Source organism: Mus caroli, unplaced genomic scaffold (assembly GCF_978045245.1).
Source record: "Mus caroli unplaced genomic scaffold, Mus_caroli_1 scaffold_8, whole genome shotgun sequence".
Classification (NCBI taxonomy): Eukaryota; Metazoa; Chordata; class Mammalia; order Rodentia; family Muridae; genus Mus; species Mus caroli.
In genome coordinates this window covers 86,000,848-86,021,718 of record NW_028227263.1, presented here as the reverse complement: position 1 = coordinate 86,021,718, position 20,871 = coordinate 86,000,848, and the positions used below count along the sequence as shown (strand labels likewise).

General features: G+C 36.4%; 1 protein-coding gene across 3 annotated transcripts in view; it reads right to left on the bottom strand.

Moving 5' to 3' along the window:
- Nucleotides 1-20,871, bottom strand: part of LOC115031564 (uncharacterized) — a 199,217-nt gene that overhangs the window by 168,077 nt on the left and 10,269 nt on the right. For all 3 annotated transcript variants that reach the window (XM_085841685.1, XM_085841686.1, XM_085841687.1), the window contains one exon: nucleotides 13,747-13,847. The gene's annotated coding sequence lies outside the window, so the exon portion shown is untranslated. The remainder of the gene's footprint in view (nucleotides 1-13,746; nucleotides 13,848-20,871) is intronic.

Sequence of the window (20,871 nt, the reverse complement as noted above, 5' to 3'; positions counted from 1 at the left end):
CATTGAAATTAGAGGTCCTCAGGTATAGAGGCAAGACACATGTATGCCCCAGGCAGTTTATAATTATTCTTTTTCGTTTATTAGTAATAAATAATAGAGGTGGAAATTGCTCCTAATGCCCAGTCCAGAGAAAGCAGAGAACTGAATAGAATAGTATATAGGATTTATATCAGGTTTGTTGGGGGCAGAGCTCTCTGGAAATTTCCAGCGCTTCAAATTCAGAGCTTGTTCTTTTTTCTCAGTAGGGCATGGAGGTGTATCCATCTCTTAGTGCAGTTTTAGTGTTGTCTGTAGGCAACCTGGTGGTTGGGGTTCATCAGAGACCATGTCTGGCCACTGGTGTGCCTCGAGGGGCTAAAAGCGTTATCAGTTCTTCACAATGGTATCCCCAAGTGAATGTAACAATGTTCACAAATTTATTCTGAAATTGAATCATGCCCATTGAACATGATGCAAGACTCCAATGCTCACACACACACACACACACACACACACACACACAAAACCTGCCATATCTTAAAGTAGAACCAATAGCTTCAGAGAAACATACACATTTCTTGCATAGGAGACAGGAAATTTTAATGCAGAACTGTAATCCTGTGAATCAAACAACTTATTTCTACTTCCTATTTTCTTTGTCTCCTGTAGATTTCTGTAATCTTTCTTCTTTTGAGCAACTCAGAGGCAAGTTTTGGTTATAAACTGAACCAGTTGAGACCTCAACTACACCCAGGAACTTGGCTGGTTAAAACTCTCACTAGAGACAATTTTATTGGCTTTCATTATATTTGATTGGTAGAATTTTTGAATCCAAAAATGAATGGATTGTTATCAAGTCAGAAAAGTACTCTCAAATAGGAAGAGGTAGCAAAAACTTGGTCATCACAATCTGAACTGCTGATTCATCTATCACTCTCTCATCCTGAGCAAATGGATTGTGGAAGGAAATAATTGCTATTTATCCTGAGCTCTCTTTTCAAGGAACAGTAAAATACAAACAGTCATTAGTGCCTGATTAGTGATCATGTCTCTGGAGTTTGAAGGTGTGTAGATCCTGTATATCTATTTGAATGCTTCAATTTCTATCTAAATTTTCTGATTGTAGCTCTGTGTACTGAAGTGGAAACTTACTTTTGATTACTCATGACATGGTTGTACCAATTTCCATAAATTTCCATAAATTGATTATTAGAATTAACCATACCTGTATATAACGTATTTATCTCTATTATAATATCCTCCAAAATGTTTCTTGGAGTCTAAAAAGAAATGGTGGGTCAATTCACTTTGTCAGAAATATATCCAATTAACCCAGAATGTCCTTAAGTGATAAAATGATAAAGAAATATGATAAGACATTTAATTTAGAGGATAATTCTCAACACATTCTCAACAATTCTTTTCAGTTCTATACAGTTTCATGTTGTACACAGTGTGCATCCTTGTGAAAACTTATGATATTACATATTAGTAATAATCTGTCTTGATAAAATCATTCATATAATATCATTATTTGAATAGTTTGTGTTTGAAAAAATATATCAAGTTCCCTATCCTTGAATATCTATCCCTTTAAAAATAGTATCACTTTTCCTTCTAACTTCACATACTTTCTCACATTTTAATAACAACTGTTTATTTAAGGCCTCTATAAGTACATGAATATGAGACCACCTATATCCACGATCCTCGGAGTACTAGGACCTCTTTAGAATGTATTAATCAAACTGTCAAGCGACTATAGCAGCACACACAGAGCCAGCACAGGTTAAAAAAAGACAATAACACTAGTACTAAGAAGGAAAACTAGACACAAAATATCATCCTTAACCAAGACACTATTTGTAATTTATACCTGCTGTGTAGAAAAGCAAAACTCATTTTTTTTTAATAATGGAATACTGCTGGTTATATCAACTACATCCAAATCAGATCCATTTTTGTTTAATTGTCTTTTGTGGAAATTTTATTAATTTTATTTTTGTAATTTTTTGCTTTGTGGAATTATTAATTTGGTAAATTTTTTTGTTTTTTTAAATTGTTGGGGATGAGAGAGACACAGAAATATCTACCATGTACACACTAAGGGTGGATAAAATTTTATTGTTAGGGGAATAGGAATATCTGGGAGTAGTTAGAAAAGTAGAAAGATGGTAATTAAAATATATTGTATGAAAACATGACATTTTAATATAAAATGAAATTATATACTAACAAATATAATGCAAACCATCCATTAGATAGACATTTTTATACTATTATATTGTAAATGTGACTTAAATATGTAGGGATAGATAGCTTAATATACACAAAGAGCTAAAATATCTAAAGTACTACATAAATAGAGTAACGGTAAAAGACTACATGATTATTTCAATGTTTAGTAAAAGAAAGCAAAATTTTTGAAAATCCCTACCCAGTTTTGTGATTTTAAAATATAATTCCAAACAAGAAATACCAAAAACATTAATGAAAAACTAAAATATACATATAATAAATCCATCTTTATATCTGGCATTTTAAAATTCATCTGACACACATTGTTGCCAATTCCATCTGACATTGTTCCAGATGCTTTGTTCAGGGTAGTCACTAGGTAAAGTAAATAATAGGCTTTTGTTTTCTTAAATATTGGATAATATACAAGTTTTATAAAGCATACTTTGACATAAGTAAGAGACTAGACAAAACAGACTGGGAATGGTGTTGGAATCAAGTGAGGAATGAGAGAAGAAGGAGACTGTGGACGAGCAAACGGAGAAACAGCAAGGGTGAGGAGAGTGTATTGTGGAAAGGAATAAAGTAGGGTTAGCTAAAAATAAGGGAGCAATAAAGGGGCGCTGGACAGGTAGTAGGGAAACATAATACAATGAAAACCTTAAAAATTATAAGTGTGTGTGTGTTTGTATGTATGTATGTGTGTATGTGTGAGTTTGTGTATATGTGTAAGAGTGTGTTTGTGTGTGTGTGTGTGTGTGTGTGTGTGTGTGTGTGTGTGTGTGTGTGTATGTATCTAAATGAAATCACCAAATAATGGGGCTCAACTGGCCATCACTTGTTACTAAACAAAGCTTCCCGCACTGGAGTTGGTTTACATTTTATTGAGTTATGGGCCAAGAGGCCTCTTAAAATGTAAAAAAAAAAAAAAAAAAAAAAAAATTCCAAACAACCCAAATTGTTGCCAAAACTATAGGGTCCTGTTGCTAAACTGACAGCAAGGCCCCATATTTGATAACAGTATATAGAAATTTCATTGAAATGGATATGATAAGTAAGTGACCACATAATACTTGAAATCCTACATTCTAGGGTCTTTGGTAATGTACTAAGTTATTCTCACATATATTATGCCTTCCAATTAAGGGATTTTATGAGATGTTTGAATGTACAAATAAGTGGGTCTCTGATTATTGTGCCTTGTCTTGGGCTCATGTTTTTCTCTTGATTTTACTTGCCTAATATCATTATTATAGTTGTACTATTAACTTTTAAATTAATCTCTCATTGGTGACTACCTGCTTTAATGGTATTTGTTCCTGGGTGAAAAACACACAGCCTTTATATTTAACATGACTTTAGCAGTACAAAACTGTACAACTGCCTAACCTCTATATTGTTAGAATCTACCTCCCACAGATAACACTGTTTTAATATTTACTAAACTCTTTGTTCTGTTTTGGCTGATCTTGACTTAATTGACAAATCTTCTGTGTCACACTCTCCTGCCCCTTAACATGATGGCTTTCTTTTCTTCCCTGCACACTCCTCAGCCACTGCATCTCTCTGTCCTTCCTCCGCCATGATTTAAACATGCGAAACTTAAATCCTGCAGATTTCTCTCCTCCCCAAATACTGCCTGTTGCAATTTTTATTAACTAATCAGAATTAACTGGGGGAATGTTTCTGGAAGCTATTTTCAGATCCTCTCCTTGAAAGAGGTTTTGTGGGCAAAATTAACATTAAAAGGAACACACAAGGTATACACTCACTGATAAGTGAATATTAGCCCAAAATCTTGTAATACCCAAGATTCAATTCACAAACCACATGAAGTTCAAGAAGAAGGAAGACCAGAGTGTAGATATTTCAGTCCTTCTTAGAAGCAGGGACAAAATACACATGAGAGCAAATATGGAAACTACACGAGGAGCAGAGACTGAAAGAAAAGCCATTCAGAGATAGAACCACCTGGGGATCCATCCCAAATACAGTCACCAAAAGCAGACACTATTGTGGACATCAAGAAGTCTATGCTGACACAAGCCTGATATACCTGAATCCTGAGAGGCTCAGTCAGAGTCTGACAAATACAGAGGCAGATGCTTGCAGCCAACCATTGAACTGATCACAGGGCCCCCAAAGTAGGATTTAGGGAAAAGACTGAAGGAGCTGAAGGTGTTTGCAACACCACAGGGCTTCATGAAATTCATAGGCAAATAGATGGAAATAGAAAATATCATCCTGAGTAAGGTAACACAGTCACAAAAGAAAACACTTTGTATGGGCTCAGTGATAAGAGGATATTAGGAAAAAAGTTTTGAATTCCCATAATACAACATGTGGGCCATATGAAGGTCAAGAGAAAGGAATACCAAAGTGTGGGTGTCACAGACCTTCATATAATGGGGAAGAAAATTGTCACAGATGGTTGAGGGATTGAGGGACTAGGGAGGAAAAGAGCAGGAAGAGAGGGAAAGAAAAGAAGGTATGAAAAGGTGTTAGTGAATCCGTGGAGATGTACACTCTTTCAGGAAATTGAAGAGAAATGTGTAGCACTGGGAAATGGGGAACTAGGGGAAGTCCCAGATGCCAGAAAAGAAAGAGGTGTCCAGGACCCAAAAGGAATGACAGTAGCTGAAATACACAAAAAAAAAGAGGACAGAGAACTTGTATAAACCATATGCAAAGTTTAGGCACCCTCCACTATTGAGATATGGAACCACCCACCATTCACAAAATTTTAACTCAGAATAGCTCCTGCCTACAGGAAATACAGGGACAAACAGAGGAGCACAGACTGAAGGAATGACCATCCAGAGACTGCCCCAACCAGGAATCCATCCCATATGCAGCCACCAAATCCTGACACTTGCTGATGCCAAAAAGTGCTTGCTGAAAGGAGCCTGATACAAATGTCTATTGAGAGGCTCTGTAAGAGCCTTAAGTATATAGATGTGAATGCTTGATGCCAATCATCTACCTGAGCATAGGGACCCATATGGAGGAGTTTAGAGGACTAACTGAAGGAGCTGAAGGGGTTTACACACACATAGAAAAACAACAATATCAACCAACCAGTCTACCCAGAGCTCCCAAGAACTAAAACACCAACCAAAGAACACACATGGCTCCAGCCGCATATGTAGCAAAGGATGGATGGCCTTGTGTGGCTTTAATTGTAGGGGAAGTCCTGGGTCCTGTGAAGGCTTGATGCCCCAGTTTGTGGAAAGATAGGATAATGGGGCAGGAGTAGATGGGTGGTGGTTGGGGAGCACACTTGTATATGCAGGGAGATGGGGTGGGATGGGGAGTTTTAAGGGGAAACTGGGATTGAGGACAACATTCTATAATTCAAATTTAAATATAAACAAAAAAAAACAATTTAAAAAAGTGGAAACTTTTTTCCTGAATATAAATTCAAGACACTTTTAAAGAGTGTTAATGCTTTAAACCCCAAAACATTTTGGTCTCATCTCTTTTGAGTATGTCTCAATTCTGTGAGTCTACTTCCATTTTACAGCACATATTTTTGTTCAGATTTCTGTACAAATAACTGTCAGTGGTCAAACTAACATATCTAAAAATTACATTGTTTTTCAAACTAAAAATTTCTTGTGAGGTTCTGTCAATATACTTGAATCTTGACAAGTATTGTTGACTGAGAGTATGTTTTCTCAGCCTGGCTGTTGATTATTCCTAGAGGAAGGATAGCTCCCCATACAGAAACTCCCTAGTCTTAGCACTCTCCTCCCTCCTCTCAAGCATAGGGCCATGGTCCTAAATGTTTCAAATGTACACCTAACAAAATAAATCCTCCTAATCTCCTTGATATTTTATATATATATATAATATTCCAGCAACTCACTAGCTCCAGGAGATTTCTTAAAACATTGATCCCAGAAGACTTTAATGTAGCTAGCCCCGTGTTTTCTAGACTTACAGAAGCTGCCTGCATTTTTCTAACCCCAGATTGTAGTAAGCATTCACTTTTCTGTAAAGACCCAATTCTATTATGTGAATAAGTGTTTGCTTTAGTCACAGTATAGAATATGGGGCTGCTTCAGGTTGTCCAAAGTAGTAGACTTTCTGCCTCATGTGTGCTCTGAAAGAAGCATGATCTTTGCTAGCTGCAGATAATTTAGCTTTTAGAACATTTGAGAGGGTTTAAATGGGAGAAACCTCTGAGTTCCTGAAGCTGCTGTCCCCATTGTTCCAGTACCTGCAGCTGCTTGCTTGCTCTGTTGCTGGGCTTTTTATTACTTGTTTATTTGACTGACTGCTGGATTTCCTAACAGCAAAAAAATGGGACTTGCCTCAAGAAACCTCAACAGCAAGTACAATATAGAAGAATTTTCCCTTTCCCTTCTTTCTTTCTCTAGTAAGTAGTATTTGGGTGTTAGGGTAGATAAGTATTGAAAGGTAGGTAGATGTATATGAACCCAATTAAACAGATCTTAAAATTCTGCTTACATCGGATAAACCTTAGGATCTTAAAAAGAGAGTGAAACAGTCTGCATGACCTTGACATGGCCAGCTTTCAGTTTTCTTGGAACACCAAAGTCAGCCAAAATAATCTGAAGTTCACTGCACCCAGATTAATGCTTCACTAGCCATCAATTTCAATTTTCTCATCTTCTCTCTTCTTTCACAACAAGTTCATATTTTGTGATTACACAGAATTTTTAGGATGTTAGAAATTCAAAGAAATATCACAACATACCATATGTGTGACACAAACTTTGTTTGAAATATTCTTTATATGATGACAAATTGTAAGGTTATTGTGTAAAGCAAAAAGTCATTTAAAACTATGTCTAATTTCTTATGTCTTTTGTACTTCTTAGATGCATGAATGCATGCCCTTTCCTTCTCCCGTCACCAGCTAAAAGAGCATCAGGTTCAACTCTGTGCTTTCTTTTCAGTGCATTTGGTAATGTAGAAATTTGAAAGTAATTAAACATGGACAATTTTCAAGTTGAATGGTCCTTATCATCTTTATTTCTGGGTTTGAAAATATGTTATTGATCACAATTTTAAGAACTAGGCATGTCTTTAAAGTCCAGAGTCAAAAATTATTATTGTCTTATTAAACTATTGGACATGTTTAGAACTCTTAACTTTCTGTTAATTATTAAATGTGTATGCTTAGTTAATCTTAAAACCATGTGACATGATTCCATTCTGAGATATAAAGAACACATGACATGAGGTAGCAACGGAAAAACTTACTAAAGATACATTTAAGTCAGGATATATTAATTTTAGACACATTGAATAGTTTACAGTTAGTACTTTGTTTAGCCTAATTATAAGCTATGGAATTTTTATAAACTTTATAATTTTATACCACATAAAATTCAGAAAATATTCCAAGCTCCCAACGAATTATATTTATTGATTACAAAGTTTCATTGTGATTCTAGATCTTCAGTTCAAACCCACGATTTAGAAGCTGTAACATAAAAAGAATGGAACCTAAAGTTCAAATTATAAGATGCTTCTATAATTGTTCAAAATGTAGTTTGATAGAAAGTCATGCTAAGAATTGATGCAATTAGTTATGAGATTATGCTCTAACTACTTTCCTGTTTTATGTATGTGAGTTATAATATAGAACAAATAATTTTAAACAAAAATTGTTTAACACACATGTATTAGTACTCAAGACTGTCAGAGAACTTCTGAACTTGACATTTAATATGTTTAAATATATTGTAAGAAAGACCCCAAAATTCTAACAATGACACTCCTTAATATGTTCAATAAGTTATGTGCACCACAACAAAGATTTAGAACTGGATTTTTAATATGACAACAATTACACAGACCCATTGAAGCACTATATCCAAGGGCCCATCCTTAGCCATATTCAACAGATCACTATGGGAGTGTTGAAGAACATAAACTAGAATTTTAGGACTTTTTTTCAAATATCAGGAGATGACTGGGAGAGGGAATGAGAGTCAAAGGCAAGCATGCCCTATAAGAATTTAGTACCTTCCCTTGTGTACTGAAGGAGGGTTTCTGTAAGTAGGATGAGGAGCTGTGCAGGATATTTGTCTGGTCTCTGGGTGAACTCCTTCCATTTTCAAAAGCAATTGCCTTATGGGACCATGTTTGTAGTCTAGCCAAAAGGCAAATCACATTTTTCCCAGGCTTCCCTGCCAGTGCACTGATTATTATTACCCTCATAGTTTGAGGTATCTGGGCAACCAAGGAGGAAATGTATCTGCTCCTACTATACCACAATTTTATGTGTGTTGGACATAATATGTGTATGGATGCAGAGCTGACAGAATTTCTCTGTTTATATAGTGGTGAGAATGAGATGAGAGAATGGCATAGAGGTAATGACATATGAGATTACAGGTTTGAATATGACATCATGAATTCTTTGTTGAAACTTGATGGTTCAGCAGCAACCACAATAACAATGATGATACTGAAAGAAAGATGGAATTTCAAGGCCTGAAATTCATATAAAGTACTCAGAAATTGCTGGTTGTTTGTGAGCCTAGAGGCTGCCTGGGGCTGAGAAAAAAGGAAAACAAACCTGGGTATACCCCATAGTTAAAACATTCCTGGGAACAGCTTAACCTTAAAGATAAAGAGGAATGTGAGGACATAACAGGGCTATCTAAACTGAGTCAACAACTCACAGAACTCTGACACCCTGCATGTACATTTAATTTTTCTGCTGATGTTTGAATAAGCCAATAGTGTGTTGCTATGCTGAATTCCACACCCCTAAGCCCCTTACCCCATAAAACCCCCTAGCTTTCGCACCTCATGGCCGACATCCTTTATCTTCTGTGTGTGATCCATGTCGTCTGGAGTTCCATCATTAAATGACCTCATGTAATTACATCAAGATGGTCCTTCGTGATTTTTTGGGTGCACGCCGAATTGGGAATTGAGTGGGGGTTTCCCCACTAGGTTCTATCAATACCAACAACAAACTACAAAACACAAGTTTTCTTTCTATCTGGAAAATCTTAGTCATAGGATAATGACATGCAGAAGGTCACCAGGACCTCATATTTTGCTGAGAGTGTAATGGTGATCTGTGTGGAAGTGGATCTGATCTGTGGGAGGTAATGAGGTAAGCTGATGATGTTGAGTTAGGATTAGGATGGGGAGTTCCAGCTGAGGGAATAATGACCTAGGCAGAGGAAAAGCCTTAATGGACCACATCCTCTATTTAGAAGTTGAAAATTGTGGTAGCAAAAGCTCAGGTGGTTCACAGTTTCAAGAATAGGTTGAGCTCTTGCCAGGTTCTCTTGATAAACCAGGCATGATTCACAGAAAGAAGTGTCAAAAAGGAAAATAAACAAAGATGGCATGTTCAGACCACTAATCCATGAGCTGTCAATATCTGAATCAGTGTGCAATCTTTCTATCATTGAGACTAATTGATGAGGTTGTGTTTTAAACATCACTAATAATATGGTGGTGAGGTTTAATAACATCACAAAGTGTAAGGTTATTCAGCGCATGCCTTTAATCCCAGCACTTAGGAGGCAGAGGCATGTAGATTTCTGAGTTCAAGGCCAGGCTAGTCTACAGACTGAGTTCCAGGACAGCCAGGACTACACAGAGAAATGCTGTCTCGAAAACAAAACAACAACAACAACAACAACACAGATACCAGATTAGATATGGGAATAGATTTGAGGACTTAGGTTTTGATTGGGAAGAGTTCATGGTCAACAAGTAAGAGAGGCAGTGCTGTATGACCTAGGTAAGGGAGTAGAGAAGAGTAAGTGTTCCACCAAGAAGCTCAATGTGAGTTATACCCCAATAAGACTGAGAGGTTCATCAAAAAGAAATATTTAAAAACAGAGAAAGAATATTTATTCCTTGTTTTTGTGATAGGAGGCCTGTGAGAATATAGTTGCTTTCTGTCACATCAAAGTGGAATTATAATAATAGTAGACCAAGAAGGCGGGTTCAGGTTGACACATACTCAATAGATGTGTGTTGTTGTCTAGTATATAATAAAAGAGCTGGACAGATAGACTGGATGAGGCATTTTGAAAAGGGATAGATGTTTCATTACAAGAAGAGGAAGGGTGTTGATCTCTAGAGGTGCCCATACAGGCATGGCAGGCTCCTGGTTCCAGAAAGACATTAAATAATAGAGGAGAGTTTGATTGTTGTAGAAGGTTGAAGAGGAGCAGCTGGACTCCAGAACTTGACTCTGGAATTTGGGACATATATTGTGGGTGGCACAAACCATTATACTTAAATAATCTGTACCTAATAGGAAAAATGGGTAGGTTAGTTAAATTGAAGCTTGTCCCCTTGAAGAAAGGATCATTTATGTCATTCTAGTATTGCAATCACCAGGAAACTGCAATATGCAAAGTAAATAATCAAAAATAGCAGCTCAGTTTGTAAAAGGTGAAAAGTTTATTCCAATGTTCTAAGCCCATCTCTCAGGAAATCAGAAAGAACCAACAGGCATGAGCAGGATAAAAAATAAATAAATAAATAAAAACTTACAGGATAAATAACCTAAAAAAAGTGACCGATGACATTGATATGTTTAACTGATACTTGTGAATAGTGATTGACATGCTTATAGACCTTGACATGCTAATCAACCCAGCAGGCATGTGGTAATAAAAGAACATGAATTCCCTAAAGCCATGGGTAAGGAGAATGCTTCCTCCTCCTCCTCCTCCTCCTCCTCCTCCTCTTCTTCTTCTTCTTGTTCTTGTTCTTGTTCTTGTTCTTCTTCTTGTTCTTCTTCTTGTTCTTCTTGTTCTTCTTGTTCTTCTTCTTCTTCTTCTTCTTCTTCTTCTTCTTCTTCTTCTTCTTCTTCTTCTTCTTCTTCTTCTTCTTCTCTCTCTCTCTTTCTCTCTCTCTCTCTCTCTCTCTCTCTTCCCTCTTTTCCTCCTTTCTACCTTTGCTCTTTCCCCTGCATTTCCATAATAAAGCTCTAAAACCATAGAGTCTCTGCTCTGCTCCTTCAAGTTCTGCTGTGTACTCTGGTCAGTGTTGGGAACTTCTTCCCTCTTCCATCTCTCCCACAACCCTGGTGGCTTTAGTAAAGTAGTTCCAGGGGTGGTCCCCAGACAGGGCTGCCCCTTGAACACCTCCTGAAGAGTGGGATAGAGGAATGCCCACCCAGGGATGAGTGGATAGTGTAGGTAGCAGCCCTACCACACCTGACTTACCAGAGAATAGGGAAACTCTGGCAGGGTGTGGGCATTTTTTCCTTCCGTTTTTCCACAGGGCCCCAGCCCCCCCTTTTATTTTCTTTCCAACAAGTCTATACATTTTACATTATCAAGAAGTGAGAAATCATTATCCTACTGTATGGGATGTCCTTTCAAATATTTATCAATAGTGCCTGCACATGTCTATATGAGGTTTTTTTTTTTTTTTTTTTTTGCAAATTTTGCAGTTTGGATAGTAGGAATAGCATTATGCCTCTCCTTGCTAGAGATCCACCTTTCTCCTATATAAAGGCTACTGTCCATATGATGAACAGAGTTGTTTTAAAATATGTAATTGTTCACTATGAATGCCTTGTATTAAAATTTTGTCAGTTTTTATATTCTCCAATGCCTGACAAATACAGAAGTGGATGCTCAATGCAATCAATTGGACTGAGCACAGGGTTCCCAATGATGGAGGTAGAGAAAGGACCAAAGGAGTTGAAGGGCTTTACAGTTCCATAGAAGGAAAAACAATATGAACTATCCAGTATCCCCAGGGACTAAACCACCAACCAAAGAACATACATGATAGGGCTCATGGCTCCAGCTGCATATGCAGCAGATGATTGCCTAGTTGGACATCAGTGGGAGGAGAGGCCCTTTGTTCTATGAAAACTCTATGTCCCAGTGTAGTGGAATGCCAGGACCAGGAAGTGGGAGTGGGTAGACTATTGAGAAGGGAAGAGTGGAGGGTGTTTTTCAGAGGGGAAACCAGGAAAGGGGATAACATTTGAAATGTAAATAAAGAAAATAGCCAATAAAATTAAGAAATGAAACAAAACAAAAGATAACAGACAATGCCTATCAAGATCAGAGAAACTCTGCATGACTCCTGAGGGTATCTGCAGTATAAACATGTGCACACACACAACAAAGACCAAGACCTTGGGCCCATGGCAAATTGGCAAAGCTCTCCACATATGAACCGGGTTCAAAAGGGATGACCAAGCTTTCCTTATGATCCAAGTATAAGTGCCTAGTGTACATAAACCTAGCAACAACAGATTCTTCCTCCCAGATGTTTACAGTTTGAGACTGCTCCTACAGGGACCTCAAGGAGACAACCCAACATCTGCCCCTGTACTATACCAAACAAACATACCAAGGTTCATGGTTACATGCATAGTAGGCATCACTTCACCAAAGCATGCGCACCCCACTTGACTCTAGTATATTTTTGCTCTTAGTCAGGGTTCCAGGATTCTAAAGAGTTCATATGGGGAAGCCATTGAGTGGTTTAAGTGGGGAAATCATTTGGTGAGTTTTTACATTTAAAAATTATTATTTTCTTTGTCATGTGAAATAAGGGTTTGAGGCAAGGAAAGGTAAGTTAAAGAGAAAACCTGCTAGAAGATAAATTATGTGGACTCAGGCAAGAAATAGGGATGATTTAAAATGGAAAATGTTAGAGAGAGGAGGCAAGGCCAAGAAGAACTGGTGATTGAATATTTTGGCAGGGGTGGGAAGCAAGGGAGACAGTAAAGGAGGAAAAGATGCTTAGTAAGGTTCTGGCTGGAACATGAGAAAGGATGCTGGTACCATTTACTATGGGAGGAAAATCTATGGGACAAGCAGCTTTTGAATAAAGCTAATGACAGTAAAAAACATCGTCCAGCTGCATCATGAGCACAGAGTTTGTTGTTCAGCATTTTATCTTTAGGAACTCAGATTCAACACACATCTTTTCACAGTTGGCCTCCAGTGTTCAAGATAAATGTTTTCTGCTGCTTATGTTTTACTTATGTTCAACATATGGCATATTCACTATACAGATACACATGACAAGATGGTCTTAGATCTACCAATGCATTTCCAAGTGTATAAATATACGGTTCTATGGTTCTATGAATATGCTCGGCAAAGACATTATATCAGTCTATTCTACATAAGAAAACACAAGAGATGTAGATTTTATACTGGTTCCCTAGGTTATGATATTCACATCACTATTGTTCATCAGGTCCTTTGTGTGTCACTTCACATAAAAAAACAAAAAAACAACAACAACAACAAAAAAAACCAAGTCTTTTAGAGATTTTTTTCTTAGTCAAAGATCATTTATTTATAGCTATTAAGAAGTTCAACAATATTCTTATACTAAATTTTCTATGTAACATGATCATAATGGCATTTTTTATCTGCATAATACCTTCCTGATTCCCATTGCTCTATGTCAAGTAAGGATATAAAGGGCATCTCTTGTTTTTTCTAGGTCCACTTATAATTTAAACAAACACAACAAACAACAGAAACGAAACAGAACCAGCAGCTAGATTTATATTCTTTTGATCCAACTTACCAAATATATTAGTGGTAAATGCCAAAGGTGTAAGCCTACCATCCTTTACTCATTCAACTCCAAATTTATTCCAGCAGTGTCTCTCAAGTCGGTATTCTTGCCTAGAAACAGAATTAGCATTACACAGATAAGGAGATGTCTTGCTTTTTAGCTGTTGAATGATATATTTCCCCCGATGTGTTATATTTTGTGCATGAGCTAAATATAAGCTGATAAATAAGGAAGGGCAATGAATAACACATGACAGTCATTGCTGTCCTGTGATTTAAAAAGGTATATGTCCTGTCCCAATTGCCTCAAATAAGTGAAATATCTCCATGACAATTAAACTGATCATGCCCTCAGTCACTGTTCACACCTAAGTAGAATAAACCTGAATATAGAAAAGCAAGTATGAAAAAATTTTCTATTTAAAATCCACTCCTCTACTCAATATTGCTTCAGTAGCTGCATAGTATTTCCGATATCAAATAATTCATCATTTTCCCTCAAAATCATTCTCAGTTTTCTCATATCTTCCCATCAATCTAATGTTCTAATATTTATTTTCCAGGGTGAATATTGTAAAAAATGACTAAAATTCCACCATTGTGTACCAAGAGTAAAGCAATATAAATTGTCTACCAATATTTGCTTCTAGGAAAATAAATGTGCCTCCTAGTGACCTTTGCAAATCATAGGTGATTGGCTACTTATTAGGGTATAATAGCTTCTTTGTAAATGCTGCATAACAAAGTCTTTTCCAAACAGAAATGATCGATTTCACACAAACACACACACACACACACACACACACACACACATACACACAAACACACACACACACACACACACACAAACACACACACACACACACACACACACACACATACACACAAATATTATAATGAGGTTATAAACCCTGGACCTGGAGGTGTGCTCTTTGAGATATGAAATTTAGAGAGGAATTGGCATCAAGAGCTGGACAGATATGGCTGAATACTCTGGTATGTGTATCTTGAATTTGTTTGCTTTTTTTTGTGTATGCAAATAATAAGTAAACTCAGATAGGATATTTCACAGGCTGGCACAGCTAAATTCCACAAGATGTCAATTGTACTGCATAGTGAATACTTCTGCTTTAGAGAAAAATTTGAAGAAATTTCAGAGGAAAATTAGTATTGCCAGGGATAGCTGACAGCCAAGTTTACTCATCTGTCTTAGTTTTGAAATTGGTGTTAATAATTTTCCTGTTAGATGAAGAAAATTGAATTATTTCTGAGAAATAATTGCTACCTCTTAGAGATTATCACTTTTTCTCAGCATACATTATAGAACTAATGACAGAAACTAGTTATATTCAGCTCAATATATCTTTCAAAGATCTCGTCAAGTTACAAAACCACATGTTTGTCATGCATTTGTGCTTCTGCTATATGCTCATGCTTATCCACTTTAAAAACTAAACTATGTATCATTATCAAACTTCACTATTATATTTTACTGCATAACCAAGAGTCTGAGTGTACAAGATTAGAACAAGTATACTTGTAGAATATAGAATACAATGAGTGAAAGTGTGAAAATTTAACACAGAAAGATATAATTCATACTGGAAAGAAGTATCTAAATGTTTGTAAGAGTTATAATAGTTCTATGATTCATCATGGTAGATTGATCCATGATATGACATGTAGACATTTGCAATGCCACTGTTACCCTCAAGATATCAATACTTCCTTACCTTTATAAAATCCTGACTATATAGACCAGAAGGATTGTACACTAGTGTAAAGTGAAAGGGTAGAAGTGTACTTTGAGGAATAGTACAGAATTGAAACAGGATATACTCTATACTCTCAAACATAGAAATCCAGAATTTGTAAAGGATTAATACTGAGTGCAGCCATCTGAATATAGAGCTTCATTGTTTTACTGCTTCTGATTCTTTTGACCATACTGAATTGAATGTTTGCTCCTACCATTGAAGCACCTTGTTTTTTGTTTTTATGGAAGCTATGAAAATGATTTTGTTAGATATTTTCTTCATTTACATTTCAAACGCTATCCCCAAAGCCCTCTATGCCGTCCCCCCACCCTGCTCCCCAACCCACCCCAATTACAGTAACATTACATAATTTCTGGTCTTGTTTACCTATGTAGGAACCTTCATTTGGAAAAAAATATCTTTGATGGCTACAGACTCTGAGACATTGTCCCATTTCTGCAGCTCGGAGTCCCACAAGAACACAAAGGCAAATACAGATAGTGTTAAGGCAGTGGACCTATATCGGACCCATACAGCATCTGCTATACTCTCTTCAGTCTCTGAGAGTCACTATTAGCCTTCTAAGTCGATTCTATGGGCTGTTTTCTCATAGAATCCTTGTTCACACTTGCCTCTACATATTTTCTTCCTTCTTTTATGTGGTGATCCCCTCGCTCCATCTATTTTGTGGATTTTTTTTTCTTTTTCCTATTGTGTTATCTTGTGCAGACTTAATATGAATGATCATGCCCTTATATCATTTCTAACTTGTTCTCCAAGGTGCAATTTAGGCTTGATTTTTTTTTCTGAAGTTAAATGGAAGAGAAGTTGATATGGAGGACAGACACTTTTGGTAAAAGGGAAAAGGAGGGGTGAAGGGAGAGGGAGGTGATTATGGGAGTAAGTATTAGAGATTATTTACTTTTATCAAATTCACAAAATATAAGCAAGCAAATAAATTATATATATTTATATATATATATATAATTACATATATAATTGTTATTGGAATGCCTAAATTGTTGATGTCAGGATAACTATAAATCAAGGAAGAAAATCAAGCATCTAGCATAAAGAAAGTATTTTCAATGACATTTAGACTTTACAAACAATAGAGTAGAAGTTTATATATATATATATATATATATATATATATATATATATATGTATAAAAATAAGTGAGATATACAATTTCCAACCTCCCAACCTCATAGGCTGATTAGGTTTTTATTTTGTTTGCAATTGACATGGCTTGTGTGAGACCTAACTTGGGAGGACTGTAAATGTTTCTATGATTTAGCAGACCTGGTCCCATAGTTCCAAAGTTAAGGAAACTGTTGTCTCCTTTAGTTGAAGTAAAAAATACTTTCCATTAATATTCTATTTTAGTTCTGCATTGAAGACACAAGGCTTCAGATATTTAAACACTACTGTCTTCAACAAATCACATGCTTAGTTATTTAATAACATTTTCTTCTTAGGGTCTTTAGTATGGCAGGAAGCTTCTTTGCATATACAATCAGGAAGAAAGGAGGTTGAAGAGGAGAAAGGACACATGTTTACATTGGATTCTACAAGGTTATAACAGTCAACTGCCATAGAGTAGAGCCAGATAAACACAGCTCCTGTTCCATATGGATCCTTTAGAATTGCCACGTTTTATCCCATATGTGGACCCCAGGAATTTAAAGACACAGGTTCCTGAACATCCATCATCCCTGTTGTGTTAAATCTTTGATAAAGAAAATCCATGCCTCTCTTCCTGAGGACTATTTAGGCACACAAGGAATAGCTTCCTGTAGCCTTGTGATTCTGTACAAATACATCCCCTAAAAGGAGTCATTCTTCCAAAATTTTGTTTTGTACTAAAACAAAATGGGCAGTCCTAACTCACTCAAATCACCTTTTTTGATTGCCAGGCATAGCCATCCTTTAACTGATTTTAACTAGATATCATTTATTGTTATTCCAACAGAAAATTTCAAGACTACTGCAAGCTGAAGATATGGAGAAATTTGAACATTTTCCTTTAGACAAACAGCTTAAACAATAAGAATCCTCCAAGTTTTATCTTTCACTTATGTCTCTGCCAATTTTCTTCACTCTGTCCCTGATGAAATACCTACATCAATCTTTTGAAAAGAAGGAGAATGAAGGGAGGAATGGGGATATAATATGGTTATAAGACCAGGAAAATGGAGAGGAGCAATAGGAAGTATTGTCATTCTATATTGGCCTTCCAATTATTGTTAATTCATAGATAATCCTGCATAAGACATTAGAGCCATTGACAGAAGTGCTAATGAGTCTACATGACACACTCCCTGGTCTAATGATAATTCAAGTCAAAGTTCCAGCTCTCAGCAGGGAGTTGTCTGGCTCATGCTGTTTTGAATAAAATTATTTATAAAACTGTTTCTGTTCTTCACTGTTTGCTTTAGTCTTTGTTAACTAAAACCTTAGTATTCTGGGATCCTCAGGGGGCATAAATATAGGGCAGGAAAAAAATTACCTGGATTATAAAAATAAACAAAAAAGAACACCAAAAAAAAAAAAGATAGCTACTAAAATAATCAATAGAATGTATTTACCTTGATCCCAGATACTGGGATAAAGGCCCAATCTGTGTACATGTAGAACAGCCAAAAAAATTGTGAACATTCCTTGCTTTTTCTCTACTGATAATATCATTCTGAGTATGTTTTTACAAAGAAACCATATCAAAAAGAGTTTTGGAAGCTAAGAATCAAAGAACTTCATTTAAGCACTAGAATTCCAGTTGTATTTTACTGAAGAATATTAAATAATAAGTACAGTATTGTTGTAGATTCTTGATTTTGAAACTCTTCTCATACTTTGATTATATCAATATAAAAGCATGTTAAAGAGACATTTGTAAGAAATTAAAGTAAATTAGAAATAACAAGTCTTGACATAGGATAAAAAATCAGGTTATTCAGATTCTGCTTTGCTTCTTATAATCATATGTAAAAGACAAATATTTCCAGATTTCATATTGTCTAGTATCTGTAACTGCAAGTCTGATGTGGAGAAGAGCAAGGTCTCTGCAGCCAGCTTAACTAAACTTTGTCTAGGTTGGCACAAAAGATGGGATATTTGAACCTATATATATTATCTTTGTTAAAAAGTTTTTTTTCATTCTACTTGCATAATTATGTCTTATACATTCTTCAAAATGTAATTAAGAAATGTTTTGGAAACATTGCTTCTTCTTCTGAGTGAAGACACAGACAAAATATCCTCAGTGGCTCAGAGAAAATTCAAGCTGCTGTTCAGAGCAATGTATTGCCATGTCACCTGCTAAATCTGTCTTTGCATTGTCCTATCCTATCTTGGAGCTAGTTGGCAGCATAGAACCTACACAAAAATCAAGGGAAATAAAAATGTTTACACAGAGAGCTAGGTAAATGGAGTTTCTGTTATATGCTTGAAGAATATTTCCAGGAGATGTCTGTTGGACAGAGATAGATATTTTTAGGGGTCTGAAACACTGGTTGTAAGATGCCAATATGTTAGTCAATGACTATATACTTATGTACTTATTACCAGAACTAGTTGAAATCAGTTGGCTTTAAAGGAACAAATAGCTGATTGATAGATAGAAAGATCGATAGAAGGGTTGGTACAAATGTAGGTAGGTAGATAAACAGGTTGATAGATTGGTAGATAGATAGGAAGGAAGGAAGGAAGGAAGGAAGGAAGGAAGGAAGGAAGGAAGGAAGGAAGGAAGGAAGGAAAGAAGGAAGAAAGAAAGAAAGAAAGAAAGAAAGAAAGAAAGAAAGAAAGAAAGAAAGAAAGAAAGAAAGAAAGAAAGAAAGAGGAAGGAAGGAAGGATGGAAGGAAGGAAGGAAGGAAAGGAAAGGAAGGAAGGTTGATATCTACATAGATAACTAAATAGATGTAGCCACAATGTTTTGTTTTCACAGGCATCTAGCATGCTCTCTTTCTATTGTTTCTGGGAAAATCCAATTTCCTACTGATATAGGAAATAGAAGAACAAAATGACGAAGCATGGTATAATAACTAACTCTTTTCTTGAGCTTTGTGGTAACCTTTTTTGTTTGTTTGTTTTTTGTTTTTTGTTTTTTGTGACAGGTTTGCTCTGTTTAGATGGAACTCACTTTGTAAACCAGACTGGCCTCGAACTCAGAAATCCACCTGCCTCTAACTCCCAAGTTCTGGGAATAAAGGCATGTGACACCACTGCCCGGCTTGTGGTAACCTTTGAGACATAAGTCTCATATTATATTATTCATATTATATATATATATATATATATATATATATATATATAATTATATATATATATATATAATATTCTATGGATCAAACACTTAATTTCATTCCACATAAAATCACAGAAGAGAGCTAAGATGTAATTCATTTACAAAGATATTAAAAAGGAGCTAGATAAAGTTCCCAAGGAGCTGAAGGGTTTTGCATCCCCATAGGAGGAACAACAATAAGAACTAACCAGTAGCCCCAGAGCTCCCTCGGACTAAACCAAAAACCAAAGAAATCACATGGTGGGACTTGTGTCTCTAGCTGCATATGTAGCAGAGGATGGCCTAGTAGGTCATCAATGGTAGGAGAGGCCCTTGGTTCTCTGAAGGTTCTATTTCCCAGTATAGGGGAATGCCAGGACCAGGAAGCAGGAGTGAGTGGGCTGTGGAGTAGGGGGTGTGGGTGGGAGGAGGGAGGGGATAGGGGATTTTTGGAGGGAAATCTAGGAAAGGAGATAACATTTGAAGTGTAAATAAAGAAAATAACTAATAATTTTTAAGAAAATAAAGAAATGTTAGAATTTGGCACCTGCTCACAAACCCAGACACTATTAATAATGACATGTGCTTATAAACAGAAGCCTAGCATTGCTGTCCTATGAGAGACTCTGTAAGCAGATGACTGAGACTGATACATATACTTACAGCAAACCACTGCACTGAGGTCAAGGACCCCTATGGAAGAGTTAGGGGAAGGATCAAAGGAGCAGAAGGTGTTTAGAACACATAAGAAGAACTGTATAAAATAAACCAGACCCTCAGATCATTCAGAGACTAAGCCTCCAACCAAAGAGCACACATGAGCTTGTCACTGGCCTCCAACACATATGATGCAGCAGACAACTGCCTTCTCTTGCCTCAAGTGGGAAAAAAAAATACTTCTAATCCTAGAGAGACTAGATGTCCCACAGATAGGGGAATGTTAGGTGTGTGATGTGTGGTAGGGGACATGAGGGAGCACCCTCCCAGAGCCTAAGCTGAGAAGGGCTGGGATGATGGACTCTGGAATGGGGGACTGTGAAGGAGGAACATTTGAAATATAAACACAAAATTAAAATAAAAAAGAATAGAAAT